The 26623-nt window shown below is 42.9% G+C and overlaps 1 protein-coding gene across 8 annotated transcripts in view; it reads right to left on the bottom strand.

Moving 5' to 3' along the window:
* LOC121877623 overlaps nucleotides 1-26408 on the bottom strand; it is a 74420-nt gene extending 48012 nt beyond the window's left edge. For 3 of the 8 annotated variants that reach the window (XM_042383433.1, XM_042383444.1, XM_042383457.1), the window contains exon 1: nucleotides 15203-15261. The gene's annotated coding sequence lies outside the window, so the exon portion shown is untranslated. Of the gene's footprint in view, nucleotides 1-15202; nucleotides 15262-18014; nucleotides 18146-26325 lie in introns of those variants that run through there. The other 5 variants (XM_042383466.1, XM_042383483.1, XM_042383439.1 and 2 more) reach the window with 4 other exon arrangements.
* Between the last annotated feature and the right edge of the window lie 215 nt (nucleotides 26409-26623).

Here is a 26623-nt window from a genome sequence, read left to right as displayed (position 1 = left end):
TACTTGTCAATGCTATAATTTAATTATCAAAGTTATAATTTAGTTACCAAAGCTGTCATTTAGTTGATAAAGCTATCAATTATTTACAAAAGCTATCAGTTAGTTCCTGGTAAGACTATTGAGAGCGCACAGTGATGCAGGGATAGTATAGTGATACATGGGGGGTACACCAACACACAAGTGGTAGGATGGATTACACCAGGTGTCAAGGTAAATAGTAAACCCAAACACTCACGACGCTTATGGTAGACTTAGATGATAATAATATTGATATTTATTCAGTAAAATTGTCATATAAGTTTACAATTGGCTAGACATATATAAACTATGCAGACGCAGTTATAACAGTTCACCATGCATATAGAAAATGAAGGTACAGTATACGATGAATGTAGGCAGTGAAGGTAGTGTACAGTTTTCTGTGTGCCTAGAGACAGTGCAGGTATACAGCAATAGTAAACAGTTAGGCAATTGGCTAAGGATGGCCGGCAAAGCTGCCAGGTACTTATTTTCATTTGTTTAGGCTTAGTATCTAATTAGTCATAGAAAATCTGCAGGATTATAATGAAAGCTTTTTCTTTTTTCTTTTTTTTAAATTCAACAAGTATTACATTGCACTTGGACTATCTGAGGCTGGTAGATCACTTCAACAAAACATCATTCTGTGGTTAACAATAAAGAAACTCACACTTCTCTTGATGTAGCTTCATCTGTTATGTGTTGTTCAGTTTTAGCTTTTAATTTTTTAATACCATAGCCTGATAACTTGTTCCAATCCTCTCTGTAGGTGCAAAAAGAATTCTCACCCAAGGTTACAGAGGCCAGTCACAATTTGCCTTTAACTTACCCAGACTCATTCTATAAGTCAGGACCAATAAGTTAATTAAAACCATTCCTCAACACGCGACAACCATAAAAAACTGGTTCATGGAAATCATACAATGAGTAAACTCTTTCTTACTGTCGATTTTACCCAGTTTGTAGTAAAGAAATGAACCGACAAACCTTCATATACATCATTTTGCAATCACTGGGGACCTTTTGTTCATCCAGGCATTTACAGAACAGGATCTTCAAGGGCTTGGCAAGCCCGTTGCATATCTCTCTTAGCACTCTGGGATGCACGAGGTCAGGGCCGGGACTTATGAACCTTTAGCTTTGACAGTTTATTTCTTATACCCTCTTCTGTGAACACAATGTGGGTCAGTGTTGTGTCGAACCGTCTGTCCTCAAACGCAGGAGGTTAATCGCATCCTCTCTTGTGAACACCGAGGAAAAGAAGCTGTACAATGCCTCAGCTTTATCCTGGTCAAAATCTGCATAACTACCATCTTCAAGCCTCAGGTCTGATACTCCTACTCGCGTTTTTAATTTCGACTTTACATAGCAGTAAAACACCTTTGGATTTAACTTGACCTCGCTTGCAACCAGCCTCTGGAACTCCTTTTCAGCCCTTCTACACTCTGACTTTGCTTAGTTTCTGGTTTTGCATACATCCTCCTGTCCTGCTCATCGTTTGACCTAACCCAGGTCTTGAATTTCCATGTTTTCTTCTTAAGTGTGTCGACTGCCGCGTGGTTCATGTGTAGGGATCCCCTCATATTCATAGAGGCACCGGGTTTGGTCTTGGGTATATATTTATCGATCAAATGGTTCACTTTACTAGTTTTGATATTCAGCGAAGTGTTTGCGTTCTTGTGCCTTAGTGAATCAGGCTAGTGGATATCCCTCATCTCTTCCCTCATCTCATCATAATTTCCCGTGTAATATTTGAACCTTGGCCTGGCTTTATCTTGAACTAGGTAACAGTTAAATCTGAATGACAACACTACATGGTGACTGGTGCCAACTTGGGCTAGATGTTCCAGTTTGGCCACCATACCCTCCTCGTTTGTTATGATGAGGTCTAGTGGCTTGGGTGTTTGCTCCACTCTGTAATGTGTTGGGTCTTTAACATGTTGGAACAGAAAATTATCTCCTAGAGTTTCTACAAACAGAGTAGCAGGTTTATTCAAGTCATTTGGGGTGAACTCGTTTCTCCAGTCGATGTCGCCATAGTTAAAAGTCCCCCATGATAAGGAGGTGGTACGGTTGAGCATTGCTGCGTTGTCTATTAAGGCTTTTAAGTTCCTTTGATTTAGTGGGCTACAGTTTGGGGATCTGTAGATACACTCGACAATCAGTAAGTCCCCTCCCTTTAATTTAATTTTACACCACTTGGACTCTTCAAAAACATCCTCTCCCTGTACCCTTGCCTGGCTGGCTCTTAAAGTCTTGTCTAGCATAGATAACCACACCCCTCTTGCAAGTTTCTTGAGAAAGGTTCGTAAACGAGTCATCGAGCATTACCATGCGATCTGGGTGAATGAATACATTCCAAAATGCCTCGCTCTTTGCTAATTTTTTTGCCTGCCGAATAATCTCCAATTTCTCCTCCTCACTCACTTGTGTGATCCTGAAGGGGCGAGGTGGGGCGAGGCTTGTTCCCCTGCTTTTGTCCCAGCCTCCTCACATCCTGAGGGGTTGATGGCATATTCAGAACCTCTGTACAAATATTCTTAAACTGCATCTTATCGTGTGTTTTTGTACTCTCAGTTCCCTCCGCCTGGCTCTCAGGGACTCCAAAAACTATTACATTGTTCCTGCACTGGAAACGTTCCCGTTGTTACTCCTCTCCCCTAACAGTAGGTCCACTAATTGCCATTTCTTCGACACACTTCTTCAGAGTCCCTAACTGTTATAGAACCTGTTCTGATCCTGCATTACTCTCCGCCACCTCCTATTGCCCTGTTAAGGCCTGAGCATGACTCCTCTTTGCAACCACCTCCATTCCATCGGCTACTTCCTCAGTCTTAGCAAGGATCTCTTTCCCAACTTGTTCTAGTTTGGTAACCAGCAAGGATCCAGCTTCATCTATTTTCGTCCCTAGGGAACTCGTTCCCCAATGGCTTGCAATCGCCTCTTTCACCTTGACTATGCAGTCAGGGCAATACCAGCAACAACCTTCATGCTTTATGGCAACTTGTATCGTCCTAAACTCTGTATTGGTCAGGTCTGTACCATCTACATCTGTCGTCACCCTGCAGTAATCACAAGTCATACCCTTCATGGTTGTTGTTGCTGTGTGGGGGTGGGGGGACTAGGACATTTCCCCGAATTCCGTACCCTTCCAGTTTGATTTTCAGCCTTTCATGGGGTACACTGTCGAAAGCCTTGGCAAAATCTAGGTATATATTGTCGATATTACCACCCCGTTCCAGAAAATGGATACAAATATCCAATACCTTGAGCAATTGTGTTAAGCAGGAGCGCCCGGCCAATTTATATTAGAGGATATAATTGGATATAAGTTTTTTTGTGTTTAATGATAATTCAGACAAAAAAGGATGATTTTCGTCAAAGACACTTTTAGTGCATTTTACCCATAACCTTGATATCTCGAGTTGAAAATCAGAACACTACTTGAAAAGGTATTATTGCATTTGTTGTCACTAATTGAATCTCGGGAATGTTATCTTTGCAATCAATAGCTTAAACAATTTTAAGACACTTTTCTTTGATGAAATTTTCTTTACAAACGACCTAAAACCGATATATTTAATTAGCAGTAAGTGATAATAATAATAATACAATAAATACTATTATATCATTACTGCTGTTATATAAACAATGGACCAGCAAAATAGCCCAAAACAGCTTGTCAGACAATTTTGCCTTGACATAATTTAACCAGTCAGGTTATTTTGGCGTGACCGGTAATTTAGTCATTGCATTTTTTACTGAGCTCCGACACATTACTTAATACAGTATACGTACTGTAACGTAAATTGGGTTACATATCATTGAAAATTCCAACGACTATATATAAAGATGATAATGTATATACTGTAGATAAAACAGACCTCACTAATAGAGGAAGAAGGACGGTTCTGCAGATCGTGTTGTTATAATGTTATTACTGTGCTTTAACAACGAAGGTCTTTAAGTGCGTAGCAAGGTTAGTAATACACTGGACCAACAACGCTAAAAAATTAGAACTCTGTGTGTGTGTGTGTGTGTGTGTGTGTGTGTGTTCAACTTTTCACTCTACTTGAAATGATTAGATATCATGTTATTTTGAAACTTTGAATGCTCGTTAAACCTAGACCGCCATTTGCTCCCAGCTGGCAGTGACGCCGTAAAAATAAAGTTTTCGGATGTAATATTGTAGGAAATTAATGATGAAGTTGTGGGAGCTTTTATAAAACCGTTATACGTTTAATGTGATGTGATGCACTGTTGGGAGTATGGCCTTGTTCATCATAGAAAATGTATTTGGTAGGTGTTTCTCTTTAAGGGTAACAAAGGAAACGGACAAGGAGCACGTATTGAAGTTAGAGACAGATTAACTGAATCACTTTCGTAGGATAATTATACTTCTGTACTTCATTTGATATTTTCCCAATGTGTTAGGGTCTTGTTGTGCCACTGCGTTAATATAATCAGTTCAACACCAACCTATGCCACACGTAATGTAAATGTTAAGTGTCGTTATAATGTATCAGATAATGAAGATAATTAAGTCGTCGTTATGATGAGTGGGTAAATAATCTCTCCACCTCGGACTGATTATGAGTCATTATCAGCCATGATGAAAGCAACTTTAGAAGTATCGGGAGAGCTTTTCTTTTCCACTGACGATCACATTGGAATAAGTATGACTAATACTTTGGGTTATTCTCAGTAAATGGTTATATATGTATGCTTGCAATATACTTATCTATATTAAAAAGATATCATATCAAATCAAACCGAGGAATACATTTAGAGTTAAAAACATCGCTACTTTTGTGCACGCCTTAGGACAGCGAGTTGGGAAAATACCCGGGAATGTCCGTATGAGAATATTACGAGTCATTTTCCGAATCATTGTAACTGAATCTACTGTAAATGCACAGTGGATTAAAACATGGAATGTTATGCTCTATTGAATATCCGCATTTGCTTTTCACATTTTTCAAATTATCACTACTGTAGATTGGGAAAACACCAAAGTGGGAAGAGTACAAGCATTGACAACTTTCTTCTATGTAATATAAGATTTTAGGAGTTTGTTACGTGTTATCGATGGAGAGATAAGATTGTGGTCTCCATTTTACAGCTGAGGTCGATATCTGGTAGGTGAAGTCTGTGAGTCACTGGTCTCTATTACTACAACTTTGCCACCAAGTCCTCCACCTACGGGAACTCTGCTCTATTTATTAGTTAAAATCAGGCTAGGTTAGGTTAGGTTTAAGTAGAGTAGATTTATATCTTTTCCCGTGAGTGATTTCGTGCCGTTTTCCCCCTACATTCCTTCACCAACTACGTTTTCCTTCTCTGGTAGCCTTGGCGGAGTTAACACTTGATGGGTGCTCAGGGTGGAAAGAAGGAACCTATTTTAAATGATATGCAGAGAAATATAAGAGCTACTTATATAAGAATATACGCAATATATATATATATATATATATATATATATGCTGATAACCATAGGTTATCAGCATATATATATGCACCTACAGTGATTTACTTGCATATAAATATATAAATAAATAAATAAATATATATATATATATATATATATATATATATATATATAAAATATTGAATAATAATAACAGAAAAGAATAATCTGGAAGATAAAATATGAAGTAAGAGCGCGATTTCCTTACTTCATATTTTATCTTCCAGATTATTCTTTTCTGTTATTATTATTCAATAATATATATTCTTATATACGTAACTCTTATATTTCTCTGCTTATCATTTAAAATAGGTTCCTTCTTTCCACCCTGAACACCCATCAAGTGTTAACTCCGCCAAGGGTACCTGAGAAGTGGGGTGGGGCGGGCACCGTGACCTCAGAGGAAGGGACGCAGCGGAAAGTGGAATTTCTACATACAGTAATTACCGAATCACTGATGTTTGTCCCCTTATCCAAATTACAAAAGCGCTAACAATGTGTTATACATCTCGGCCGGCGATTTACTTATAATACAGTAGTCAAATGTATTACACACACACACACACACACACACATACCGTATTTTCTAGAAAGTAGAACTGTCATTTCCGTTACATTCATTCGCTTCCAGTTAACGGGTCTTAAATTTTAGTTTGGTTACACGGATTGTACCAAGTGGGCTGTATCTGGACTTTGCCAAGCCATTTGAAAGCGTACCCCGTGAAAGGATGAAAATTAAACTGGAAGGGTAGGGATTTGGGGAAGTGTCCTTTTCGTGGATCGGAGACTATGCATGATCACAAGCAGTGTGTGGTGATTAATGTCACGAAATCGTCGTGTACACCCTTGACAAGCGGGGTACCACAAGGGCAGTGTACTGGGTCCGTTGTTGTTTGTTTGTTTCATAAATGACATGCTAGAAGCTATACACTCCTCCCTACAAATATGAGCGGACGATGCCAAATTATTCAGGGAAATTAAGAGCCAAATAGACTGTGAAGAGCTAGAGAAGGATCTCTGTCAGCTTCAAGAGTGGTCGAAGAAATGGCTGTTTTAAGATTCAGTGTCACGAAGTGTAAAAGGATGCACCTGAGTCGTGCCAACAGTAAGGAGGCGTATCACATGTGCCAACGGGACGAAGAAACAACATTAATAGAGACTGAATGTGAAAAGGACCTGGGCGTGTATGTTGACAATGAACTGAAGTTCTTAGCTTATTGTGAGAAGGTCAATCAAGCAACTAAACTAATAGCTCTTATAAGAAGGTGCTTCCCCGTCTGGAGTACTGCAATTGCCTAGCCTATACTAGAGACGCAAGGGGTGACCCAATTGAAGTTTATAAACATCTCATAGGGCACTATTCAGTCTAATGTCCATACCTGGAGCTGGCGGGCGCCCGGCCTCTCAAGGAGTCACAGCTCAAGGTGGAAGAAGTCCCAAGTCCAGAAAACTACGAAAAGTTTTTTTCGGAGTGAGAATTGTAAATACGTGGAACAATCTGCCAGAGAGTGTTGTCACGGCACCGAGTGTGAGCTCTTGCGAGACCAGACTTGACAACACTGGCGCGGGAACAGATACATTCAGGAGCCAGTGCAGGCCCAGTACTTGCCAACAGTGCGTAAGAGACGTGACCGATCGCCCAAGTGGCTGATGAACCGGTCAGTGGCGAAGACGATATAAGTAAAAAGAACTGACCCACTATCACTGGTGGCTACCAACGTGATGTATTAATGATGTGTTTCGTTACCAACATGGTAATCATTGCCTCGTTAAAAGAAAAAAGGAACATGGAAGTAGGAATATATTGTACAAGTGGAAGTAGGAATATATTGTACAAGTGCCCCTGAGCGTCGTTTTGTAGTGGCAAGACTGGATACTACTCTTGACGATGAACCCAAACATTTCTTATTAGATTATTATGTTATAGCACCCTAGTATCATATAAAACTACCACAGATACACATACAAACATACACCTTGTTATTATATATCACTAGCAGAAACGCACTCATTCGCTAGGCCACGGTAGGACGCCACCCTCGGGGAGGCTCCACATTGTCTCACTGTTCAGTCCCCAAAACTTCGTCTTCCATCAATAGTTCATTAACGGTATATGTAAGTTCCACCATGTTTTTCACTACAACGGTACAGCAAAGTATATATTTTTAGCATTAAACTGTTATTATTTTATTGTCTAATCATCACTACATATAACACCACCCATCATCACTACATATAACACCATCCATCATCACTACATATAACACCATCCATCATCACTACATATAACACCACCCATCATCACTACATATAACACCATCCATCATCACTACAGATCGGTAAAGTAGTTTCCGAGATTCTCTTGCGGACACACACACAAACAGACAGACTTCTTTGTTTTATATAGATAGATAATTGTATCACTTATGTTACTTGTACTGTACATTATTTGTCAATCAAGTGATCCATCCCCAATTATGTAACTGTATATTTTCAGTCTTTTTGGCTGACTTGATCTTTCAATAAACCGTTAATTATTATTATTATTATTATTATTAGTATTATTTTTATTATTGCACACACACACACACACACACACACACACACACACACACACACACACACACACACACACACACACACACACACACACGTAAAATTTAAGATAGAAAAGGTAAATTATCCATTTATGTCAAATCAAAATTTTTACCAGGGAAACCTTGATGATCTATTAGTGTAACGGGAGATCCTCTTCTCTCAAGTGCATCAGTTAAGGGAACGCCTTGGGCTTCATTTACACCACCCACTCACACAACACTGAATCCGTGACATCATAACACCTCCCACATGAAAATGTTGAAGATTTGTTTGTTTCATTTATTATGTCTTTCAGTCTATTTTTTTTAATTATCGCTTTATTTTAAGGTATATTATTGTGATTAATTTGTATTTTTTTAAGTAACATGAAGATTAGCGCCCCAGTTTGTCACCCAATGAATAAGCATCTTCACGTTAACCTAACATAACATAAACTAACCTAACATAACCCCGCAGGCAGCATTAGGCTGTTGAAGCATCAAATGAAATAAGCTGGGGTTACTAATCTTCACGTGATCCCAATAATTATACTAAAATAATAGTGAATACTAACTGTGGTATTAATAAGTAAAACAGGTGGTGCTTGATGTTGCTTGGCCAGTGGTGTGGTATAGTGTATTATACCTGTGTGGTCAGTGGTGTGGTGTAACGTATTATACCTGTGTGGCCAGTGGTGTGGTGTAGTGTATTATACCTGTGTGGCCAGTGGTGTGGTATAGTGTATTATACCTGTGTGGCCAGTGGTGTGGTGTAACGTATTATACCTGTGTGGCCAGTGGTGTAGTGTATTATACCTGTGTGGTCAGTGGTGTGATGTAGTGTATTATACCTGTGTGGCCAGTGGTGTGGTGTAGTCACTACACCACACCACTATCTGATGTGGCGGACCGGCATGGTTTTTTTCAATGTGCCATGGACGGGCGAGCGAACCGAGCCAATCCCGGGGCCTATAGCCCCCCCTCCCCTCCAGGAAAATATTTTGAGATATGTCCCACAATAATTTTTTGTTTTTCAAATTTACACAGGAATAGTGTGAACCGGCCTTTAAGATTATTAGTACTTACATTTTCAGATCAGTGGGTTGGGATGGGGTCCCAAATGACAAACACGCAGATACCCGTATGATGCTCTCTGTTCCACTTCTTGATGGTAACTAACCACTGACCTGTGACCTGACATCACAGACTGCTGATCCACACGTGTGGAATAGCAGGGTTGCCAGCTGTGTGACACCCTTCACGGCTGGCACGCATAGTAAAAAATCGGCCATTTCTTTTAATGGAATGCATACATTTATTTTATCCGAAATTAAATAACTACCATACTTAAAATAAAAAGATTTATGTTTTGGGTGGATATGGCGTAACTGGTGGCCGAGAAACGTGGCAATTCTGGCAACACAAGGTGATGCGCCCTATTGATATCCCCAGGTGTGGTTCCCACAGAGTCAAACGCCACATCATCATGAAGGTGTTGTTATACGTATTTCAGTTCGCTGTTTTGCTGTTCATTATATCGCATTCGTTAGTTGCATAGCAATGACTTTTAACATGAGTGAGTAAATGAAAAATATAGCCATAATAAATATAAAAACTACAATGAAAATGTAAAAAAAAAAAGACCGAGTCAGATGTCCCGGCAGTGTCACGTGGTGTGGAACGTGTCTATCGTTTCTTTCTTTTCTGAAAACTCTCCGCGTACCGGCAGACGATGGTTCACGGACCGGCACCGGTCCGCGGACCACACTTTGAGTAGCACTGGTGTAGTGTATTATACCTGTGTGGTCAGTGGTGTAGTGTATTATACCTGTGTGGCCAGTGGTGTGGTGTAGTGTATTATACCTGTGTGGCCAGTGGTGTGGTGTAGTGTATTATACCTGTGTGGTCAGTGGTGTAGTGTATTATACCTCTGTGGTCAGTGGTGTGGTGTAGTGTATTATACCTGTGTGGCCAGTGGTGTGGTGTAGTGTATTATACCTGTGTGGCCAGTGGTGTGGTGTAGTGTATTGTACCTGTGTGGTCAGTGGTGTGGTGTAGTGTATTATACCTGTGTGGTCAGTGGTGTGGTGTAGTGTATTGTATCCGTGTGGTCAGTGGTGTGGAGCTCATGATAACGACAGAGAAATGAGCAATAATTTGAATAAATATTTTTCAACAGTTTTCACCACCGAAAATTTAAACATGATACCCGAGGCACCGACTCTATTCAGAGATAGTGAAGAAAACAAATTAAGCGAGATAGTAGTGACTAGTAACGATGTTAGTAAGCAAATAGACAAACTAAAGCCTAATAAGTCACCTGGTCCCGATGAGATATTTGCCAGAGTATTAAAGGAATGTAAGGAAGAGCTTAGTATGCCCTTAGCAAAGTTGTTTAACATGTCCTTAAAAACAGGTGTAGTACCAGAATCCTGGAGGATAGCGAATGTAATACCGATTTTCAAGAAGGGGGATAGATCACTATCCTCTAACTACCGCCCAATCAGTCTAACATCAATAGTAGGCAAATTACTGGAAGCAATCATTTCAAACTCTATTCGAAATCACCTGGAGAAGCACCGATTGATCAATGATTCCCAGCATGGCTTCACAAGCGGACGTTCATGTCTAACTATTCTATTAACATTCTTTTCATCAGTTTTCGAATCGGTGGACGAGGGGCACAATTATGATGTGGTATATCTCGACTTTAGCAAAGCCTTCGACAGAGTCCCCCACGAAAGACTAATTAGAAAGGTAGATTCACATGGCATCAAAGGTAATATCCTTAAATGGATTAGGGCGTGGTTACAGGACAGGAAACAGCGAGTGAGCATTAATGGCACTAAGTCCCATTGGAGCAACGTCACTAGTGGAGTTCCCCAAGGCTCAGTACTTGGACCATTATTATTTATTATATACATAAACGACATAGATATTGGCATAGACAGCAACATAAGCAAATTTGCTGATGACACTAAAATAGGACGTGTTATTAAATCTGACGAGGACTCCGCAAAACTACAGAAAGATCAAAACAAATTTTTCGAATGGTCTGAAAAATGGCAGATGAAATTCAACTTGGACAAATGTAAAGTACTCAGTATCGGAGATGCAAACAGGGAAACCAGATACCAGATGAACAACGATGCCATAGAGAAATCCGACTGCGAGAGAGATTTAGGAGTAATGATAAGTAGGAACCTTAAACCAAGTAAACAATGTGTTTTTGCTCGTAACAAGGCTAATAAAGTACTTGGGTTCATACAAAGGAGTGTTAGTTACAAGACTAGCGAGGTCATCCTAAAACTGAGTCTTGCTCTTGTGAGACCACACCTGGATTACGCAGTTCAGTTCTGGTCACCGTATTACAGAATGGATATAGAATCCTTGGAAAGAATTCAGAGGAGAATGACAAGACTAATCCCGGGCATTAGGAACCTTGAGTATAGAGACAGGTTAAAGCATCTTAATTTGCACTCCCTCGAGAGACGTAGAGCGAGGGGCGACCTGATAGAGGTGTATAAGTGGAAGTCAGGGCTAAACAATGGGGACATTACAAAGGTACTCAAACTATCCAACCAGGAGCGAACTCGTAACAAAGGGTTTAAATTAGACAATTTTAGATTTAGGCATGAAATAGGCAAACACTGGTTTGGAAACAGAGTAGTGGATGAATGGAACAAGTTACCAAATATCATCACTAACTCGAATACGCTGGATAGCTTCAAACATAGGTTGGACGCTTATATGAGCAATAGGGGTTGGGTGTAATCGGGACTGCCCAATATGGGCCAATAGGCCCGCTGCAGTTTCCTCCATTCTTATGCCCTTATTGTACCTGTGTGGCCAGTGGTGTAGTGTATTGTACCTGTGTGGCCATTAGTGTGGTGTAGCGTATTATGCCTGTGTGGTCAGTGGTGTGGTGTAGTGTATTATACCTGTGTGGCCAGTGGTGTAGTGTATTATAGCTGTGTGGCTAGTGGTGTAGTGTGTGTGTGTGTTAATACGTGACATTTCACTTGTGTGTACAGGTATATATACATATACTGTATATGCTTCCTCGCTAGCTTGTGTGCGCGCGTGCTGCGAGTGTGGGTTGGAACGCACATGTCCATGACAGTGATAACTATACCTGCTTGGATACCACAGCGTATCCGGACGTGGGGTCGAATAGATGCCATCTCCAGTATGGACTTCCCGTCTTTTAATAACGTTACCCACTACATCATCCGTAAACAGGAAACCCACCGTAACTGCATGCCATTGGACCACACCACACATCACCTCACTCCATATTCATGTGTCACATCACACGCTTTTCCTTAATATTTTTTTTTTATCATAAAGAAAACAGAGCAGTCAAACAGGAAAAAAAAATACCTGCTAGATTCCGCATCCGCATGCTACACACTCTCCGGGCTTCGGCTTTGTCGGTTTACACACCAGGAAAATTTCACCTCGGACTAGTAGCTCTTGTCCCTATCCTGGAGAGGTTTAACATATTCTTTCACGCCTTTTCGTTGCCATGGAGAAATAAATAGGTTTCGGGCTCTGCTCACTTGCAAGTGTGTACCAAGAGACGTTATTTGTGTCCTCGTCACAGTCTCAACACTGACTAAACACTGACCGACTTGCCGCGTCACAACGCTCTCACTACACACTGAAGTCACCATTCACTGCGCCGCCGTACAATTCTTTTCACGTTATATGTTATTACTGCGCTTCAGTAACTAAAATCCTTAAAGCGCACAACGCTTCAACTGAAAATTTTAAGTGCATAAGACGGTTAGAACTTTTACTAATCCATCAACAAATAAAAATTATAAGATATAGAACTCTCTGGGTAGACTTGATTTCTTAATTTTAATTGCTGATAACTAGTGTACTAACGTGGAGTAAGCCTATGAAGACCTAGTTGTTGAAGTACAGTTATGACTATAGTATACCATCAACATCAGTTTGTTGGTCTAGTATACGAACCCAATTAGAGGGGAGAAAAAGCCTATTTGTTTGTCTTGTCTACATGGACCTACAGTACTGTACGTATATTGTAGTACTGCTGACACATTAGAAGTTGAGGCTCTGTACAGGTACACAACCCGAAGTCTTTTGTACAGTACACCACCACCATTCACCGCGACCGCCACACACCGCGACCGCCACACACCACCACTCACCACGACCATCACCACCTCTCACCGCAACCACCACACACCGCGACTACCACACACCATCACCACTCACAACGACCACCACCACTCACAGCGACCACCACCACTCACAGCGACCACCACCACTCACAGCGACCACCACACGCACCACCACCACACCACGACCACCACACACCACGACCACCACCATCACAAACACCATCATCACCACCACTCCTCGCCACCTCCACTCACCGCTACCAACCCTACTCACCACCATTACCTTCACTCACCACCACCACCACCATCGCCAGCATCGTCATCAAAACAACAAATATTACCACTGGTAACGCCGCGTCATCATAACTATCATCATCACTTCAACCACCATAAAGCAAGACCTATTACCACCATTACCACCATCGCTTCATATTTAAATTTGTACTGGTACTCATATTGCTCAATAAAGCGTTTTGGTCATCACGTCATGAGAGAGGCGTCACATGGGTGGGGAGAGGCGTCACAGGTAGGGGGAGAGGCGTCACGGGGAGGAGAGGCGTCATGGGTTGGGGAGGTGTCACAGGTAGGGGAGAGGCGTCATCGGTTGGGGGAGAGGCGTCATCGGTTGGGAGAGGCGTCACAGGTAGGGGAGGCGTCACACATTGTAGGTGGGGAGAATAGTGACGCAGCTGGGGAGGAGACACACGGAGGTTACGGAGGTTGGGAGAGACACGGAGGTTGGGAGGAGAGATACACACACACGGAGGTTGGGGAGGAGAATGGAGGAGATACACGGAGGTTGGGGAGGAGAGATACACGGAGGTTGGGGAGGAGGGAGGAGGAGGGACACGGAGGTTGGGGGAGGAACAGGTTGGGGAGGAGAGATACACACGGGTTGGGAGGAGATACACGGAGGTTGGGGAGGAGATACACGGGAGGAGGTTGGGGAGGAGGGACACGGAGGTTGGGGAGGAGAGAGAACACGGAGGTTGGGGAGGAGACACACACGGAGGTTGGGGAGGAGAGACACACACGAAGGTTGGGGAGGAGAGAACACGGAGGTTGGGGAGGAGAGAACACGGAGGTTGGGAGGAGGAACACACGGAGGTTGGGAGGAGAGACACACACGGAGGTTGGGAGGAGAGAACACGGAGGTTGGGGAGGAGAGACACACACGGAGGTTGGGGAGGAGAGAGACACACACACGAAATTTGGGGAGTAGAGTATCTTTCTATTTGGGTTCCTTCCGATGAGAGCCTATACTTACTGTAGTTGGAAGCTCATAGGGCCACTTATCACCGTCACTGACTACCACCACTTATCAACACGAGAACTATATAGTCGTTGGTATTATTAAAAAATTTCCATCACCACAAATTACTACCATTGTTTTAGACCAGAAACTAACCATCGCCACAAATTATTACCATTAACCACAATAACGTTGCCATCATCACTTACCGCCATTACTTAACCCCTCACACCCCCCATCAAGACAGCTACCACCATCACGACAGCTACCACTATCATCCACTTCTATTACCCCCCTCACCCCCATCACGACAGCTACCACCATCACCCCCCATCACGACAGCTACCACCATCACCCACTTCTACTATTCTACCCCCCTCCTTCATTATCAGTATGGCGCAGAAGCCAAGCCACACCTCAGAGCCGGCTGATAGAGGTGCGTGTTGAAGCCCACCACATCCTTCTCCTTGATACGTGTCCATTAGTCGAACACATACGATATAGACGCATTTAAAGATATGTCACTGACTACTAACAGCGTACGGCAGTGAAGTTTACAAGTTTGAATTTCAGTATCATTCTGACATCTTACAAGGTGACTCAGCGTAGCCCACTTCCTGAGGCAAATCGTCATTTTAATGGACTGCGCGGTACAGTGTCCAAGGCAATATAGCAGTGAGAAAGGGTATTAGTTAAATATTAAATATAATTCATGATAAAAAATATGTATATTTACCGCGAGCAGATGTAGGACGGTTCACTCACTAGTACTGGTGGAACACAACTGGCACCATTATCGTTTATCCTGGTAAAGGCGGTTCGGGTGGCGGTGCGCAATGCCTGCCATTGGCTGCTGAGCCAAGCATGGGAATGTTATCTTATCCTTATCACGTCGAGTCTTCAAACAAGGATGTACGTAATCAACCTTTCAAATGATTTGGAAATGTTTAAGGTTAGACCTGAAAAAATATTGAATTTTTTGTAACTTGAACTGACGCTCTTTGAAGGCAGAAAATTACTTGTTCAGAAATAAAGGAAATAACGTACTGTACGTTTCCTCGTTTATAGCGGCAACAACAGACCAGTTTGTGTGTAGGCAGTGAGAGGTGGTGAGGAAGACATGAGGTGGGCAGTGAGGGGTGGTGAGGAAGACATGAGGTGGGCAGTGAGGGGTGGTGAGGAAGACATGAGGTGGGCAGTGAGGGGTGGTGAGGAAGACATGAGGTGGGCAGTGAGGGGTGGTGAGGAAGACATGAGGTGGGAGGACAGGTGGTGGGAGGAAGACGTGGGTCAGTGAGGGTGAGAAAGACAGAGGCAGGTGTGGTGAGGAAGACATGAGGTGCAGGAGGGTGGTGAGGAAGAACGAGGTGGGCAGAGGGTGGTGGAGAAGGTGAGGTGGGTGAGGGGTGGTGAGAAAGACATGAGGTGGGGTGAGGGGTGGTGAGGAAGATGAGGTGGGGTGCAGTGAGGGGTGGTGAGGAAGACATGAGGTGGTCAGTGAGGGGTGGTGGAGACAGAGGAGGGTGGTGAGGAAGACATGAGGGCAGTGGGCAGTGAGGGGTGATGAGGAAGACGTGAGGTGACCATAAGGTGACCAGTGAGGGGTGGTGAGGAGTGGTGAGTAAGACATGAGGTGGGCAGTGAGGGGTGGTGAGGAAGACATGAGGTGGGCAGTGAGGGGTGATAGATAAATGGTAGTATTACAACAGATATGGTTCCAGTTTGCAATTTACAAAAATTGCCAGATGGAGCTGATGAAACTGTGAGATGCGTGGTATGTTTAGTAGTATTAGTTGCTTTGTCACAATTCTTTGATAACGTTTCTTTTCCTACCAGTCCCCCCCACTCCCCTCCTTACGCTACGCCTCTCACGGACGGCGGAAGAGTTAACGGCGTGTTTTATGAAATATAGGAATTACGTCACACATTTAATTGCGACAACGGCACTTTCCTTGGCTCAGTCACTGACTGACTCACTCATTCACTGTTAGAGGAAATTAGGTTATATACGCTTGTATATCGTAACAGTAGTTTGTGGTTGCGTCAATTGATTCTATAAATACCAATCCTGAGACTCGCTGACAAAACTCGACTCAAACCCCGTCGAGCAGCTCGCGCTGACGCTAGATATGACAGAAGTTCGCTAATTTTTATTTGAGGTGTTTGTATAAGTATTAATACAAGGTTGTTTCACACACACACACACACACACACACACACACACACACACACACACACACACCGTCTAACAGATCATAAAATTTATATAACATTAGCATCGTACGCTTCTGGCATATCATTTAATGATATGCCAGAAGCGTACGATGCTAAGTTATTCAGGAAAATTAAGAACCAACCGGACTGTGAAGAGCTACAGGAAGAGCTCTGTCAAGATTCAACGCCACGGAATGCAAAAGGATACCCCTAGGTCGTACCATCAGTAAGAGGACGTTTCGCATGTCCCAACATGACGATGAAACATTAACGGAGACCAAATGTGAAAAGGATAATGAACTGAAGTTCTCAGACCTTTGTGAGAAGAAGGTAAATCAAGCAAATAGCTAGTAGCCCTTATAACGCCTGTAGTTACCTAACTTATACTATGGGCGGGCAAGGGGTGATTTAATATAAACACCTTTGAGGAGTGATCATGCCTGAAACTAGATAAAGGATGCCCGCTCCACTAGAGGTCACAGGCGCAGGTTAAAGAAGCTACCAGTTCAGAAAATTGTAAAGGCAAATTTTTTTTGGGAGTGAGAGTTGTGAACTCTTAGAACTATCTGCGAGAGTGTTGTGATGGCACCGAGTGTGAGTTCATTCATGGCCAGACTTGATCAATACTAGCTCAGGTGCAGATACATTTGGAGCCAATATATGCACAATACTTGCTAACAGTGAAAGAGACGTGACCGACCAGTACGACCACCCAAACGGCTAACAAGCCGATCACTGGCGAAAGGATAAATTATCAGATATACCTAATTGTGGCAGTTTTTCGTTCCTTAGTGTATTATTTATGAAAGTAAACCAGACACCCAGTGTGTTGGGTTGGTTTGGTTGAACTTCACGCTCACAAACGGTGTGATTTCTTCCTTCACTGTTGCAACTACATCACTAATATTAATTATGACCGATCAGTGTTCGTGTCTAAGAGACGTCATTTCCATTAACTACAATATGGTAGTAGACTTACCACTTGTACGGCGTTTCAGATTTTGGATTTACTCGTTCCATTTGTGAGCGATGAACTAGGAGAGAAATTCGTGTTTCACGTACAGCTTAATTAGACCGAGGCCACTTTAGAGTTTGTGAGGTGTGTCAGTGGCGTGGTGTTGGCAAGGTGTAGGAGCGAGGGCAGGGATATCTGCCTCCCGGCGAAATAGTAATTGGATGTGTTGGCCTGAGTCACATGGGGTAAGAGTAGTGAGGATATCACTCAATCAGTCACGTCACTCTCGTATGCGGACTCTCATTTATGTATAGATTGACATTATAGGTATCAACAGGAAAGTTAATCATAAAAAAATGGGATTAAATATCATACTCACAGAAAAGCTTTCGAATATAGTACACAGACAGTGCAGTAGTGGTGATGTACACGTAGACTAACGCCCAGCGCAATCCTATTGACTCGTTCAAAGTTCACTTAGCACTACACAGAAAATTTTCACACAGCTTACAGTCTCAGTGTTGGGAGACAACTCGAGACTGGGGGTAGGCGGGTAGCGGCGCCTGGTGGGAGCTAAGAGAGCATGGTGGGGAGGGAGGGTGGGCCGCACACCATCATAACTTATGGAAGGCTGCCGTTTATTGTTATTGTTTTTCGTACATTGTCTTACCGGTACATACACTTGATGTTGCTGTCAGCACACGATGGATCAGTGGCAAGAGGCATATTGTATAATGAAGGAAGAATATTGTTTTCATTCATAAAGGTGTACTTGCATGTGGTAATCGTGACGTCATTCCTCATTAAGGCAAACATCACATTGCGAAGAATAAAGTCTCAAGTATGAATCGTTCTCTTCAAGTGTTAATGGTTGTGTCGTGAAATTAAAGAACTGCGTTCGATATGACTGGGCACGTGGAGGTAGGGTAGCCCGACGCCCTTGCTACCCGGACATTAATGCGGGCGGAGCTTGTGCCGCCCACCTCCTACACTGTTGCCAACTTGACGTTTACTGTAATGCACGTAATAATAATCCCCCCCCCCCTCCCCTCTCTCTCTCTCTCTCTCTCTCAGGTAGAGGACATTCACTACAGATCTAGCTGGCAGTACTGTTATCACTGATGAAAAAAATCTTAAATGATATTCTTCAATTCATATTCTTACACGACAATACTTCGTCAATGTAAAAACTATATTTTTTCTCGAAAATTCCAACAGGTGTGTGTGTGTGTGTGTGTGTGTGTGTGTGTGTGTGTGTGTGTGTGTGTGTGTGTGTGTACATTACATTTAGATAGTTATGCATTCATTCCGTAAATAAACAGCATCATTACTAACAATTTATATTTATATTTAGTTGGTTATGTTGTGATTGTAAGCGACGTCTTAATAAGTGAAGCAGAGCAAATTTTATAGTTTATTATTAAATTTCACTAAGTTATATGAAAAGTTATACCAATTTGGTAAAAACGTCCATTACACCTCCTTAACGTGACACACACACACACACACACGCGCCAGCCCGTACGAGCACGTACTGATCGCTACAAGAACACCCAGACCCAACCACTGTAAAAATTATCAACAACTCGTAATCAATCAGTGTGTTCACTCCCAGCCAATCTTACCTTTTTGCACTGTTGCTGTGTTGAAATGCCCTGTTTTTCTGACCTTCTCCCCACCTTGTTATTATATAACATTTGTATCATTTATGTTACTTTTATATTATTTGTCAATTAAGTGACCCTTTCCCCAATTATATAACTGTATATTTTCAGCCTTCCGGCTGCCATGCTCTTTCAATAAACCGTTAATAATTATTGTTATTATTATTATTATTATTATTATTATTATTATTATTATTATTATTATTATTATTATTATTAGATCCCCAGGCAATTTGGTAATATGAAAACATCCTCCACCACCCACTGTCTGGTCAGTTTTATCTTTATCTACTGAAACTTAAAGAAACGTAAAACTTCTGTGGCTGTCGCCTACATTGACTTCACCAAAGCATTTGACTGTGTCAGCCATGACATAATTATCCTTTATCAACAAAGCCACTAACCTCGGATTTTGGGGGAAGTCTCATACCATGGCTCTCAGACTTCTTTAGAAACCGATCCCAGGCTGTACGCTTCCAAGGGGCTGCCCTGAAAGCTACTTCTGCTCGCAGGAAACGTGTCGATGATTCTACCTTTAGCATCAATGTGAACAACTCGACTCCCAACTATGGTGCCCTCAAAAATATATTGAACGGTACCCAAGACTGATCCACCATCAACCATACCAAGACATTGTCCCACCTCCCTTCATCACATTGGGCTCCAAGACACTCCAGTTGGTGGACTCCACTAAGCTCCTCGGTGTTACTATAGAAAACAAACTGAACTGGAAAGCACATGTCGGTACAATCATCAAACCTTCCTGCTACCTCCGTCATCTCAAATCCATCGGAGTTCCTGCGTCTGAACTCTTGAATTCATACTTCTTAAGCTCAACAATGCTTTCCCTACCTGGTCTCCTTCCTTAACTGCGACACAACGAAGACTCTCAGAGAAAGTGCAGAAGAGGGCATGCAAGACTTACACCACATATCAAGAGGTGCTCAACACACTGACCCTCTCAATTCTCTCTGAATATCATCATGACCTCATCTGTCAGATTGGGACAAAGCTACACTATCCTCGCCACCGGCTCCTGCTATCACCTGAGATCCTTTAGTCCGAGAATTATTGTTCAACACTACAACAGCATCCAGCCTATACAACCAAGTACTGGTTGCAATAAGAGCCCCATTCCAACCATTGTAAAACCTTTAACAACTCGTAGATAACATGTGTATTCACCCCTTGCCACTCTCAATTTTAAACTGTAACTGTGCTGAAATTCCTTTAATAAATTATCCTCCTCTATGACATTATGTATCATACCACTTACATCACAGGTATATTTTCAGTTTATTGCTGTTCTATTTGTCAATAAAACGTTACCTCACACACACACACACACGCACAGTATCTAAAGTTCTTACCATAATAGTTTTCCATGGGCTGGATCACTTGTCCACAGTAAAACAATATATAGCCTAGACTGAGTACTGGGAATTCAATCCCTCTAACGTCTAACCTATGATACCGCCTGGAGATTGAGGCGAGTTATGTTATGATGACCTGTGGGAGGTTGATGCCTTGTCAGAGGTTTATGTACCCTGTTGAGACTTTGATGGAGTTTAGTTGATGAGGAACTTGTAAACTCCTTTACAAAAGTGTTCGGCTCTGATAGAACTTATGCCGGTAATATTTATTAAATAAAGAAAATTGTTGTTTTGAATATATAACAAACAACATTTGTAAAGACGCATCTTCGCCTCAGTTTTCGATAAAACATCATTATTAGGGTACCAGAGAATCTATACAACTCCCCAGTTCACCAGACTTTGACTCCAATTTATTCCTGTGTGTGTTTTTTTATAATGTTCAAGAGGATGTATTTTATTCTGGCTAACGCCGGACGATTTTATTCAGTTGAGAGAAACCCTTGCCACTCAGTGGGTTAATAAGCCTCTCAATATCGAGTGACTCCTCGTGACTCACCCCTCATGTTACCGCCCTAAAGTTCGAGAGTACGAGTGTTTGTTCAAGTCACGCTGGAAGGTTAGATTTAGTTGCGTTAGTTAAATTGGTTCATTCGACTTCTTTGTTAAACAGGAGAGACGACGTTAATTTTTACCCTCAAACAATATCAGTCTGGTGTTTCATCTTGCGGCCACGATTGGAACTACAGATGTAAACAACTCCTTGGTGGGCAAAGTATCGAGTTGCAAGGTTTTTAATAAAATATATACCCTGTACTGTATACAGATCTCTGTTCAAAGTTCTCTGTAGGGTGGACACATTAATGAACTAGGTAGCGTAGCATCACCTGTTATTTTGGAGTAAGTTGACACTATTTATAAAATTAATAAACAAAATACAGATAGTTTGCACCTGCCCCAAGAGGGTCTACTTACGGCTCTTGAGTGGGGGTAAGACATGTTGAAGGGCCTTACGCCGTATTATAGACGCAGGCAAGGAGCGGGGAGTTACTTATGATGATAGAGTGAAAGACTTATGGCAAATAATAAAACAAAACATGCGGCCCCAGGATGAGACTGCAGTATAGGTGGGATGAATGGAAAGTTTTCAAGGTCGCTCATTGAAGCGAGGACGAGGAAGCAGTGATACTAAAGATGAGAGATTTATCGTGAGGATGGAAAAGGGACAGCAAACCATGTTATATTATGAAGCTAGGATGAGAATAGGAATGGTTTATTGTGTTACATCTGGAACCAGGATGAGACAGACATGTTAACAAAGCCATATACTGTATAGGATGAAAAAATATAATATGCTTACAAAGACAAATCTGGGGTTATGATGAGTGTAGGGGGAGGTTCACATAATACAATGGTTACAACGTGTGTGACGGATGAGGACTGAGGCCACAATGATGACGCAAGTGACTAGGATTGAGACGGGGGGGGGGGAGCAGTGCCAGAGTTAGTGCCAAGACCTAGATTCTGAAAGATTGGTGAATTTATAAACGAGAGGCTCCGTCTGATTACAGTATATAGCATTTACAGGTTTACTGTACAGTCTCATCCCACTTTCGAAGCCTCTTGAGCGATTAAATATATGTGGCAGCCTCAGGGAACTAGTTAGGCGCTCTCTCTCTCATCTTCAAGTAGACACCCAAAGGGACTTTATTGAAGTATGCAGATGCATGTTGCACATACTTGTGTATCACAATATATACACACCTATGAAGTTACGCACAAATTAAATTATACACATAGAACGCAATATTCATATTAACGTACAAATAACGTTTTAAAACCCACTCACGTTAACCAAGATTCACACACTACCTATTCTCACCCGCCCATAACCCACATCCAGCTACAACAACTGTTGCATCACCATACCCTCGAGTTTGAGGTCGTAAGGTGAGGAAACCATGGGAGTGACAGACTAGAGAGGTACGCACAGCTGTGAGTGATCAGGTGTGTGAGTGACAGGGAAAGGATACACCCCATCGTAATATTTCTACCACTGGGACTATGACGTCATCGATGTTCCCCGCCAGGTGTTAGTGTCTCACTTATTGTACAGTCGGGGTCAAAAGTTCGCTCCAGCCCAAAATGAAGCAGCATCGACCCCAAATGAGATGAAACAGTCAGGGTAAGTCAGTTCGGACTCATTCCCGTGTCTCAGTCTCACCACGAGGAACGAACTTTTGTCCCCGACTGTAACTAACAGCGAGGTGTACGAACTATTGGCCTGTAACTATGTACTGTAGGTTTAATATCCGGAATGTATTTTGTTTAAAGCCCATTATATTAAGTTTCCCTGGGCCTTACACCAGTAACCAAATGAACAAGTATCACTGAAACACTCAATACTCAAGTTTCATGTAATACCAAGAACAAATTATGAGTGCACTGACAAGTTAAATTGCGCGAGTACACACAGAGCGAGTCGTGACAAATTAAATAATACTGCTATTTTTGGTAACCACAACAATTCATTAAAAATGGTAATGTATGATCTTTAATTACTGACACATATCTTCAACTGACAAGGTGAAACAAGACCTCGTTAGGACCTGTTGACGGGGAAGTTGTCTGATGAGCTACACACCTTCCCTCATCTACATGTATACAGGTCCTGTCCTTATTAGTAATGGAAGCTCTTATACCCTTGTGGTTATATTGGTCGTTAATGAAGGTGAAGTTCACCCACTAGCAAAGTTTGGGGTATGTCTTTCCTACTTCGTATACAAAATGTATTTCACCTTCCTAGGGGACAGAGACCATGGAAACACGGGGCACGAAGGCTGTATTTTTTTATCATCGTGGCGTAGGATGAGGTGCTGGGCCTATGTGAGGGGCTGTTACAGACGGGTGAGAGGACTTGTTAGGAATTTATAGCACTGTTGCAAGCGTGGGTAGGCGTGCACCTGCGTGTGATAGGGGCCATTGAGACGCCGCCCTGCTGTTGTGTGGAGGAACCAGTCTCACTACCACGACGAAACATTTACCTTAATTAGAACAGGAAAACGCTGCTAACTCATAACTCTCAGAAGTTAGAAAAAATTAAATAAATATAACTTTCCATAGAATAAACTACTTCACGTCACACAAGAGAGGATAAAACATCCTGATGTGATGAAAGTGAAGTGCATCAACCCGACGAGAGTTCAGGCAAATTTATTTAACTCGACGTACGATCACTCCACCGCAGGTCGACCAATTAAAGAAAAGTAAGTGAATAAAAACTTCAACCCAAGTCGACAAAACATGAACTAATTTGCCTCAGCTGGACCACTAACGGTGCCCGAGTCTTCCACACGCAAAAACTATGGTGACGGCATCTTTTGGTCGATGACCTTGATCTTTAAGACGAGGTCTTTATTTTGATGGTCCCTAGCCGTTACCAACACCTCTTCCCTCCCTGACCAGATATCCCTCCTCCTAGAGACAGGCCTGTCACTTGACATTATTAGGGGCCTGTCACGCTTTGTCAAAAACAGATGAATTGTGCCGGGAACTTTCCCCCACACACTTATTATCCTGTCACTTTATATAACTTGCTGACAAAACCCATGGCCATTCAGGCATTTACGTTCTTAATGCACGAGTCATTAAGGCAAGCACGCATGAACTCCGCATACTTCCCTGTTGGGCGCTTGTAAACGTTTCTGAGCTTCGCCTTCCACAGGATGCAAGGGGGTGCCCAATAAACTATCCCCCTCGCGGGGCAAATTGTAAAAAAAAAAAAATGCTCTTTGTACATTGTTGACACATAGTTACGTTTTTTTTTTTCGTCTGTCGGGAGTATACGAAAATTAGGTTCGGGATCGTTTTATAAAAGTTCTATATGGGGCTGAGATGAGCAAAGGACAGGTGTACTGTACTAGGTTTACGGACCTCGGACCTCCAAGCACACAGACGAACAATTATTCCTTAAATTGGACGCACACACGACACATACACACACACATATATACACATACACATTCATTCTCTCTCTCTCTGGCCACGTTTTCCTGATGTGAATGCAACAGTTCCCCTCTTCGTTTGTGAAACTCAGCTGTGTGGGCGTGGCAGCTGACAATTATCCACTGCCCTCTGATACTGACAAAGTGTTTTGGGGACGTTCGAGGTTGACGAATGGCAGCTGGCTGTGTCCAGGCTGGGGGAGAGGTAGGTGTAGGGGCAGTGGACAAGGCGTGGCGCGGAGCAGAGAAGGGAAGGCTGAGTAGGGTGGTCTGGTAGGGGGGTGAAAGAATGTAGTTGATGTGGATTGGGGGTGTTACCCTGTAAGACCGTGAGTTAGCGAGTAGCGACGCCACGTATGTCAACAAGTTGCTACGGCACCATATGAAGTCCCTCACGACACCACCTGTGAACACGTTACTGTACCACGTGAGGTCCCTCACGACGCTGTCTGTGAACACGTTACTGTACCACGTGAGGTCCCTCACGACGCCGTCTGTGAACACGTTACTGTACCACGCGAGGTCCCTCACGACGCTGTCTGTGAACACGTTACTGTACCACGCGAGGTCCCTCACGACGCCGTCTGTGAACACGTTACTGTACCACGCGAGGTCCCTCACGACGCCGTCTGTGAACACGTTACTGTACCACGTGAGGTCCCTCACGACGCCGTCTGTGAACACGTTACTGTACCACGTGAGGTCCCTCACGACGCTGTCTGTGAACACGTTACTGTACCACGTGAGGTCCCTCACGACGCCGTCTGTGAACACGTTACTGTACCACGTGAGGTCCCTCACGACGCTGTCTGTGAACACGTTACTGTACCACGCGAGGTCCCTCACGACGCTGTCTGTGAACACGTTACTGTACCACGTGAGGTCCCTCACGACGCTGTCTGTGAACACGTTACTGTACCACGCGAGGTCCCTTCACGACGCTGCCCGTGAACACGTTACCGTACCACGTCGTGAGGTCCTCACGACGCTGTCTGTGAACACGTTACTGTACCACGAGGTCCCTCTCACGACGCTGTCTGTGAACACGTTACTGTACCCACGAGGTCCTTCACGACGCTACGCCCAGAACACGTTACTGTACCACGTGAGGTCCCTCACGACGCCGTCTGTGAACACGTTACTGTACCACGCGAGGTCCCTCACGACGCTGTCTGTGAACACGTTACTGTACCACGCGAGGTCCCTCACGACGCTGTCTGTGAACACGTTACTGTACCACGTGAGGTCCCTCACGACGCTGTCTGTGAACACGTTACTGTACCACGCGAGGTCCCTCACGACGCTGTCTGTGAACACGTTACTGTACCACGTGTTTGCTGCTCAACACCTCAGCGCACTTGGCCTACGTGACCTCACACAGAAGGGCAACCCTTGCCACCCATTGTAAACAATAATTTGTATGTTTACTGCAGATTTTTTTGTAATGAAAGCTTTTGTTAAACGGTTCACTCCCTCATGTCACAGTATGTAATAAGTCATTTCTGTCCCTTGTATATTTCATCCTTTTGGCTGCTGCATCTCTTTTAATAAACCATTAATTATTATTATACATACACACTAATAGTTTATGGTACACTGACATATTACCGTACGATAATATCTTATGGTATACTGATAGATTAACTTACTCGTATTCTGCTAGATTACGGTACACTGGTGGATTATCGCACTGCACACCAATAACACCTTGACTCGGCAAACGCACAACACATACTGGCTGAGCTGGCTCACCACACGATTTCTCGGGGAGCATGCACACACTCCCAAGTTCGCGAACGTTTTCGGTAGGTTGACGAACGTCCAGTAACAGTGCGTGAAAATTACCATCACATTCATCTGTACATTTAGACATCTACATAACCCGACCACTCCACTCAAATACAATTCCTCATAAGGTATAGTGCTTTTGGTAGTACGACCACTTGT

The sequence above is a fragment of the Homarus americanus genome, unplaced genomic scaffold, assembly GCF_018991925.1.
Source record: "Homarus americanus isolate GMGI-L3 unplaced genomic scaffold, GMGI_Hamer_2.0 scaffold33468, whole genome shotgun sequence".
NCBI classification, from domain to species: domain Eukaryota; kingdom Metazoa; phylum Arthropoda; class Malacostraca; order Decapoda; family Nephropidae; genus Homarus; species Homarus americanus.
Note: the sequence above shows the minus strand (reverse complement) of the source record. Positions and strands in the feature narration are given on the sequence as shown.